Source organism: Siniperca chuatsi, linkage group LG12, assembly GCF_020085105.1.
Source record: "Siniperca chuatsi isolate FFG_IHB_CAS linkage group LG12, ASM2008510v1, whole genome shotgun sequence".
Classification (NCBI taxonomy): domain Eukaryota; kingdom Metazoa; phylum Chordata; class Actinopteri; order Centrarchiformes; family Sinipercidae; genus Siniperca; species Siniperca chuatsi.
In genome coordinates, this window is record NC_058053.1 from 20,952,253 (window position 1) to 20,961,876 (window position 9,624).

Below are 9,624 nucleotides of genomic sequence, written 5' to 3' on the forward strand. Positions count from 1 at the left end.
GGAAACATTTTCCCTGGTTCCCCATTGAGCCTGATAAGCTTTCCAAGTACTAAGAGAGAAAACAGACGCTGTTGTTTGATTAGTCAGAGGGAGGATTAGTCCGAGCTTTTTCGCAGAGGACAGCAGATGTATCCTGAGTCAAGCACACTGACGCAGTTAGCTCTTAACACATTTAGTTGTTTGTCATTGCTACTGTATCTGACATGAGGTCTGAGCCTATGTCATGTCTATGTCATAGATAAATGTAGATAGCATTCATATAGTCTTGGTGCATGCATGTGTGTCAGGTGGATTTCTTTAAGACCTTTAACCTCCCCAGAGTAGGAAGTTTCACCAGCAGGGTCTGCTAGTTGTCTGAGCATTTCCACTTCCTGTGAGCACAACCATGTTTCCTGTTTGGCCCTCTTGGTACAGTCCTATATGATGTATAACGGACTGAGCAGCAGAGTGTCTGTAAAGGCTCCTGTGTGTGTGTGTGTGTGTGTGTGTGTGTGTGTGTGTGTGTGTGTGTGTATGTGTGTGTGACCATAAAGCTGTCTTAACTTAAGCAGTGATTAATACACCCATCACTTTCTAAATGCTGCCTGCCTGTTCTCCAGCCTCAGCCTCCACAGAGTAGACCAATGTTTGCCTTTCCCAAAGCGCCCTCCCTTTACGACAGCGCAGGGTCAGAAGGAGAAAAGAAGCATTCTTTAATTTGATAATTAGTCTGTGCACTCATTTGGGTGAAAGAAAAGGATTGGCCTCATTAGCTGTAATTGTCTAATTGCCTTTCATCTAAATAGCGTGTAATTTTCACTTCATGGATTATACAAATACCATAAATGCACCTCTGTGTTATTTGTGTATCTTGCAACTCACCTCTGAGCAAAAAAACAAATTCTGCTGTCAGGGCCTGCAGCACTGAGGGACGAGTGTGTTTAAATAGTGAGACGAGTGGAAGGATTGGAAAATCTGACTGAAGGGGGTGCAGTGACAAATAAGACTGAACTGAAGAGTTGATCTGCCACTAGAATGGGAGGAGTCGGAATTGTTTTTCCCCATTCTGTATTCCCATTTAAATTTCTTCTTCTAATGATATCCTCCATCTAACATAGTTAACACATAATATGGAATCACCGGACTCTCCTAGATAATGTAACAATCTTATATGTTTATGTTATGGCCGCCAGTTTTAATTATTTCAACATAGCACCATAGGTGATGATTCCTCCAAAATTGACCCAGAATCCAAAAGTGATTTGATTTAAGCTGCAAATTGTAAAATCAGTTTTCTCAACAGTGTAATTTTTAATCCCAACCAAAATTTTAACTCTGTGATTGGATGTTTCTTACTGAACTGCACCTCAGAAGTCATAGTCAATTTCTCAACTTACGTTTTTATGTACACAGGCTTGAACCTTCGACTTTTTATCAAAGAACCAGATATTTTCTAACACAGTTTAATATCTTTTGTACAAATTATTCAAGAATTTAATGTCGGTCCAAGCTGTAGAAGTTTAATATAATATTGTCTATAAGAAAAATGAATGGAATTTTTACTTCCAGAACCAATAGCTCCTCCGACTTCACAACTCTATTAGTCGACTGTTTGCTAAACCCTTCCCCCAAACAGGGATTGTCCAGTCACAGCTTAACAACCATAAGCAGTGTCTGAAGCAGTGTGCATGGGCCATAAGAGCTACACTGTATTTAAAGAGTTTAGAGGGTCATGTCTTTTTTATCTGAGATACGCCACACTCATCGGTTAGTCCTCATTTTCAAAGCCTTTTCTCATTTCTTATGCAAAAGTGAAACATACTGTATGAAAATTCTAACCTTAAAGCTTAAATCTAACCTCTGTGATTCTTGTCCAAGTTGCAGGATAAGGCTAACTAGCTGTTAACTCCACTGTTTAAAACAACATTTAAAACTGCTTACAGTGTAGTTAAAGCTTGACAGGTGTAGCAACAGTAACTAATGGAGACAGGGGCCTATTATCAGTAATTATTGTATTGTTAAGATGAGCTTTATTTGCAACTTGTACCTCCTCAAAAAGGCAAAACTAAGAGAGGAGAGAGTTTGTGGCCCCTGTGTTAAGGTGTGTGTGCAGAGGGCTGGGGTTTGGAGGGGGGTTGCTTGTGCATTAACACAGACATAAACAGATCAGTCTACTGCCTCACTCTGAGTACCACCTCCTTGTGTGTTACGCCCATGGGAGGCATCATCCCTCTGAAGAGGAACAGGCGCTGTAAGTGAGCAGGCTTTCCTTCATTCATACCCCCGCCTCTTCCCCCAAAAAACAGAAAACACACTTATCTATGCCGGGGCCACCTGCCAGTGCAGGCCTGTCCTTTGTGTGGATGTCTGTGTAAGCCTGGGATTCTGTTACCCTGCTCCCCAGGGAGGGCAGACACTGCTGTGGGCAGCCAAGCTACTTGTAGACTGGATGCTTGAACAGGATGACATACAGGCTAGTCAGTGACAGGAGGAAGTACATCACTTATTATCTGTGCAAATATAGACAGCCTAAGTCCCTCAACTCTTCCAGGTTAACTTTTCTGTTCCACTAGCTTTCGTTGCTCAATGCAATTTCTCATACAAAGCTTGTTCAGATGTGGTTTTTGAAAAGTGGATACATGACACTGGTGTTTTCTGTTCTGTTAAATTCATGTTTATTAGAATGCATTACTTTAGCTAGCTGTACCTAACAAACTGGCAACTGAGTGTAGTTGGCTGAATGGATAGAACACAGTTGGAAACAAAAGCAACTTGACAGAAAGCAGAGAAATTGTATTTTCCCTGCCAATATTGTGTGTATTTGAAAAACCTTGAAGGATTGATGTATTGCTCCCCCTTAGAGACATCTGGGGTTAGCAGACCTTAAATTCAGCCAGCCACTAAGTGTGCTTTTGAAATGTCATGTAAGACAAGCTTTGAGGATCATAGTCATAAACAATTGACACAAATGACAATGAATTATGTGGCACATGTCAGGACCTCATTAGTGGTTTGTGTTAATGGGTCGTTCTGTGATGTTGTGGTTAATTCTGTTTACACAGTTGTTAAAGTGCAGATTGATAAAGAACGTTGATGTACCTCAGTCCTCTTTCAGAAGGCGTTAAGTCAACATGCACGTACTGTAGCACGAAAGATGGAGACGAACATAATCTTAGGCTTCACCTTCTAGACCAACTGTCAAATGTGATTGTAGGAAAGTATTTGGGGGCTATTTTCCTTAAATTAAATAGAATTATGTAGTCATTGTGGATCTCAAGCAGGAGCATATACGTAAGAAGTGTAATGACTTTTGCATGTCTGTATTGAGGTGCTCTCAATCTCAGAGCTCTGAATGGGAAATACAGCCCATCTGCTGAACAAGGCAGCAGGGATCAAGATGATTGCATCACAGGATCATCCATTAGTGCTATCATCTGGAATTCACTGTGGGACCACAGTGCAGTGAGCTGCTCGGCTCGGAGCAGTTCATTTAGCAGCACACAGCGCTTATAGCAGCAACAGTCTAACAGCAGGTCAGATGTGCAGGAGGTTGGCAGTCCTCTCTGAGCAGCGCAGCTGTCACGTTTTGATTGAAGCATCTGTTACATTATGATTATAGATGCACTGGTCCTCCTTCCCCTACCTAAGTGATGTAGAGTCTAGTGGCGTGGCTCTAACGATGGCAACATTGGTCGGCCACCACTTTGGTCCAGACAGAAATATCTCAACAACTATCGAATGGCTTACCATTGAACTTTACAGATATTTAGAGACATTTTACAAATATTCATGGTCCCCAGAGGATAAAGCCCACTGACTTGATCCCTTGGCTTTTCCTCTAGCACCACCATTGTGGTCTTTGAGTGATGTCACAACAACTGTGGGATGGATTGCCATTTAATTTGGTTCAGACATTCATTAGTACAGGGCTGTGGTGGGTAACTTTGTCTCATGGTGTGAGCAAAACCATCTGCAGCTCAATGCGACAAAGTCAAGTGATCCATCCAAGGGTTCAGTGTGGACAATGTAGAGGAGTTCAAGTACCTGGGAGTACACATGGACAATAAACTGTACTGGGCTAAGAACACTCAAGCTCTTTACAGGAAGGGCCAGAGCCGCCTCTATTTTCTGAGGAGGCTGAGGTCCTTCAACATCTGCCAGACAATGCTGAGGATGTTTTATGAGTCTGTGGTGGCCAGTGCTATCCTGTATGCTGTTGCATGCTGGGGCAGCAGGTTGAGGGTAGCGGAAGCTTACAGGCTCAACAAACTGATCTGTAAGGCCAGTGACACTGTGGGGGCGGAGCTGGACTCTCTGTTGGTGGTGTTAGAGAGGGGGATGCTGGCCAAACTACATGCCATCTTGGACAGTGTCTCCCACCCACTACATGACGTGCTGGTCAAACAAAGCAGTACCTTCAGCAAAAGACTCATCCCCCCAAAATGCACCACAGAGCGCCACAGGAAGTCATTCTGCCTGTGACCATCAAACTCTTTAACTCCTCCCTCTAAGTGTAGTCTAAACTGGACATTGGATCATTAACATAACTGCAATACTTGAAATATTGTGCAATATTCTCAGTTTAATGCTGCTGTGCAATATACTCTGTTTTCAGTTTAATATTCCCTGTTTATTGATATGTATTAATACTTATATTACTGCTGTACAATATCCACTGTCTAATAATCTGGTTAATCTGCTACACTTAACTTGACAGTACTTATTATTGCACTATTACTTATTATATTTATACATTGTATTATACCGTACATACTTATCAACCTGTAAATCCACTTTTGTACTTTACACTTATTTTAGCTTTTATAATTTCTAATCACTTTTTTACTTAATTTATCTTATCTCTATTATAGTGTATCATATTTTGACTTGCACATCTCTTATTTCTTACTAGAAATAATTGTCTCGTTACTTATTTTATTTTTATTGATAAAAATAGTGAGCAGTGTGATAGTGAGCAGCTGTAATGAATGAGTTTCCCCTTGGGGATCAATAAAGTATTTTTGATTCTGATTCTGATGTCCCCCTCAGGATGAATTATAATAAGTTGGTGATCCTTAACTTTTCCTTTTGTGCCACCATCAGGTCAAAATTTCAATTTGTCCAGTACTTTGTGTTTAGTGCTAATTAGCAAATGTTTGCATAACACACCAAAATATGACTGTGAACATGGTAAACATTACACCTGCTAAACATCTGCATTTGAGCATTGTCATTCTGAGCATGTTAGCATGCATGATGTTAGCTTTTGTCTCAAAGCACTCACAGTACAGCCTCACAGAGCCGCTAACATGGTTGTAGACTTATTTCTTTTTAAATCTGTATACCTCACTGTGTGGAGCTGATAGAGATCAATCTTCAATGTGTAAGGTCCAGTAACACAAGGCTGTAACTACACACATTTCTTTACCATAAGTAAGACATCCATGTACCAACATTCTTTTTAGGCTTGTCAAAATGTTCAAAATATTGATATATATGATGGTACAGCCATGTCTGGCTAATAAGATCAGAAAAACCACAGATACTGATCCAGTATATCAAATCGAAGTATTACTAGTTATGACCAGAACACCACATCTCAATAACAGAGAACAATCAGGATGTCCTTTTTAAATATAGAAAAATATTCATTCAAGGGGCCACAACATAAGAGTATAATTTAAGAATTACATTTTAACATTAACAACAAATATGAATTTAATGCTGTATTTACATATGTTTTATGTACATATTTTATGATCACTGTGTTGCACTGATCATTAGAACTACAGTTTTTATGTTTTCATTTATGGCATTGAAAAAAATTTGTCATTTTTGAATTCCAACATTTCATGTGTTCTGTGTATTGGCAAAAAGCTCCATGAGCGACATTTACTGCATTTCTTGTCATTGAATTTCACCCTTCTGTCAGCTCATGAGCAGTAAGCTGCTTGGCCTACTAACGAGGTTCTGGTGGCTGTTGACTTGAATAACAACATGTTAGTTACTGAGTGTAGAGAAGAACAAAGACCTTCTCTTCATTACTGCTGGTGCCTGATTGTTCTCAGCTTTTCTCTGAAGACAGCTCCTAATATCATCTCATAATCTGCCATCCTCTCCTCCAGATGCCCCCGCCACCACTTGCTTTCATGTCTGACTGTCGTTCAAAGCCTAATCATTACTGTGATTTATTTCTCGCTGTGTATTATTTTGTTCCTCTAATTTGTTTGGGTTTTTTAGCATGGGTGTAAATCAGAATCAAAGCGATTTGCCACTGCTTTTCCCTGTCACCTCTGTTAATGGCCTGTCTACTGGAGGTTTGCACTGAGAAGAAGCAGACCTGCTGTCTACCTAAATCACCTTTCCATCCTCTCCCCTCATCATAAACACAAAGAGCCCATTTTCTACTAACACAAACATCTTCTCTGACTGACCCCTTGCTATAAATCAGCAGCTCTGTGCAATTGCAGGACCAAAAAGTAAAAATTGGCGATGGTGGAAAACAAAATGCAATCATTAATCACCATTAACTTCGTGAAAGTTTTGATAAAGAAAATATTATAGCTTGACACTTTTACCAACAATATAGTTTGACACTTTTTAAGATATAAATGGGAACAAAATTGCAGAAACACATGTATCTCAGAGATGAGGAGACTGAGTGAAACAATAGAGCGGGGATGATTGTCATCTGTCCATCATATGAAGAAGGCGATAGTTTCTCAGACGGCATGATGTATAATGTGATTGGACAGTGCTGTGACAGTGAGCTGTGACCTTCAGCTGCCTGCCTACTCCAACCCCACCTTCCAGGGTTCTGGGAGGGATGCCAATGCTACTGATCAATGGGGGCATTGGCACTCATCATGTCAAATCCACTCCACGTCCATTTCCCATCTCTTTTGTCATCAGGCCTGCGCTTTCCTTCCGCTAGTCAATCACTCAGAGCTATGAACTGAGCTGTTCACACGTCAGAGAAAGAAGTGGTGATGTTGCATAAATTCACCCTAATTCTTCGGTTTTAAGGCTGCTGTTTTTCATCATCTCAAAGCATTCCACGAACTATACACACCACCATGCAAGTAGTGCACACACAAAAACGGCAGGAGAGAATTATTCGTGGAGGCACATAGCCACGGCAGCCCTAAATGAGAATTTCACCAAACAAACACAATCAGGCCCCTATTACATTTCTCTTTCATGATGCTGAAAGGAAATGCAAACGAGATTAGATAACACAAAGGCCACAAGGCTCATTTCTCTCCTGTGTCTGGAGATGGCTAAATGCTCTAATTCCCCTCTCCGCTCAGCTCCTCAGGCCAAGTCCCCCTTTTGTTGAACCCAAACCAACTGCATTAATGTAATGTAAAATTGCCTCTCACAGGAACATTTTTTTCTTTTTTCTAGCACTTTTTTCCCCATCCCCAACCCTCTTGTTTCTGTTAGACTCTAAATTAACTGAGCACAAACCACTCTCGCTTTAAGTGGGCATGGCATTGTTTTGAACCATGCAATTATGAAGAGATTTGTCTGTCTGCCAGGGGTTTTGATTCATGGTGCAGCCTTGGCAGTTAGAACAATCAGAGGAGTCTGAACAGGATCTAATGGATAAGTTTGGGCTAAGAACAGGCAGCAAGAGAAAAGGGTGCTCAACTGAGGGCCTTAACGTCACAGCTGCTTGCTGGTTCACAACAGCAGCAATAGATCGGAGCTACATAACTTCCCTTAATCAGATTGGAGCAATCAGCCAGAAAAAGTTTCCCATATGTTGTAGTAGCTGAGCTGAGATGGGGGGGGGGGCAAAAGAAAGAGAGGGAGAGAAAAGGAGTGGGCTCATTTACAAAAGGCTGATAAAACAGAAAGAGAAAAGAAGAGCGAGAGTCTGAATCTGAGAAAGAGAAGTGCCAGGGTTACAGCCAGGACACAGGCCACAGGGAGGTTAGTGTGTCTGGTTCCAATTAGCCAGTCACAGGAGAGATTGAGATGATGCTTCGGGGAGCTATTGGTCCTCAGTCATTAGTGATTATTCAGTCAGAAATTACTGACTCTGAAGGCAACGTGTGGCTGTGTCTGGTAGTTTACTAACACATGTTTGTTTCCTACACTTGCAGCCATAGAGCAAGCTCCAAATCTGAAAATACTTCATACAGGAAGTGTTTTGTTTAAGTGGTTTATGTGGCAATATCGATAGCCTAAAATGAAGTTTGACATCAGTGACACTTTTTAAATTACCAAGTTCACATATAAAATTTGACTTTGTAGCATACTTTTCCCCAGTTATACCTCAGTTTGCCAAACACCATCTTGAGAATGCCCGATTTTCAAAAGCATGGCAGCAGTCTGCATTAATGTGGGTTTGCTTAGGAAATCTTATTAACTCTGAGCACTTTATGAGATGTGGTTACGATTGTTTAATTAAATAAGCATTAGGGGGTGTTTTCAAACTCATAAAGAAGTTATTCCATTTCCTCTGCTTTCAACAATCCCTGAAAATTGTGTGATAATTAAAACCCTCTAAGTGTTTCATAACAGAGAGCATATTTAATGCCTGACACTTGCTCTCATTTTGCACAAACACATATGGTTTATGGAGAATATCATCTGGCCACAATAAAATCTTTGTAGGTCTGCAGTCATTTTATTCAGATGTGTTATTATGTTACTGAAGTGACCTAAGTTAACCTTTTTTAAATGCAAGTAGAACTGAAAAAAACAAAATACAAAGACACAGGAGGAAGGACACATAGGTACTACCATAAGCACAAATGCACCCACCTCATGAGTCTTTTATTAATCTCTATGCACATTATGACACTATGACAAACACAAAACACATAGCAGAACTTTTCATATAAATCCACATCTACTCTGTTCTGGGTTTTGTCAGCCCCTCAGTGAGCCACTGCTTATTTGTTTGTTATTGCAGCTGATGTGTAACGTAGTGAACAAACACAACATCTGCAACTTGGCACACTGTGCAAGGTACCTTCAAAGCCTCAATCATGCTGTATCCAGGGATTACGTACATGCACTCATACTCAGGCACACAGATGTACTCACAAATGGTTCCACAAGAACACATTTTGTAAGTTGAATGTGAGTGCTAGTACTGATGATCTTACTATAACCGTAACAGTAATAATTGGGAATGATCATGTGGTTTGCTAGCCTTATGTGTTCGCCCACAGCTCGCCTCAGCTCCACTCAACATCTGAAGGACCCGACCTACAGAGTTTGTAGCTCCAGATGTGGCTGCAGCTCTCACCCCTGCATGGTCTCCCACACCTGATTTATATTCTGCTCTTGCAGCACTGCACATGTGAGCACACCCATAGACAGTACATACACAAACACATATGCACACATGTAACTGTACATAGATACATATGAGTGTATGCATGCAGAAAAGGCACAAACACATGTACACTCCCACACCCCCATGTAAGCACACGCATACACACTCACAAGCACTCACAAATAAAAACAAGGAATCAATGTAACCTGTAATTTTTACAGGGCTGATTTGAGTGTGTGTGACAGGCCAAATCCAATAGCTGCAGCAGGGCTGACAGGCCTGACATGAGTCTTGCCTTGCCGGCCCCTCAATTATGCATGGCCCAATGTTTCCCCGGATCTTAATTGAAT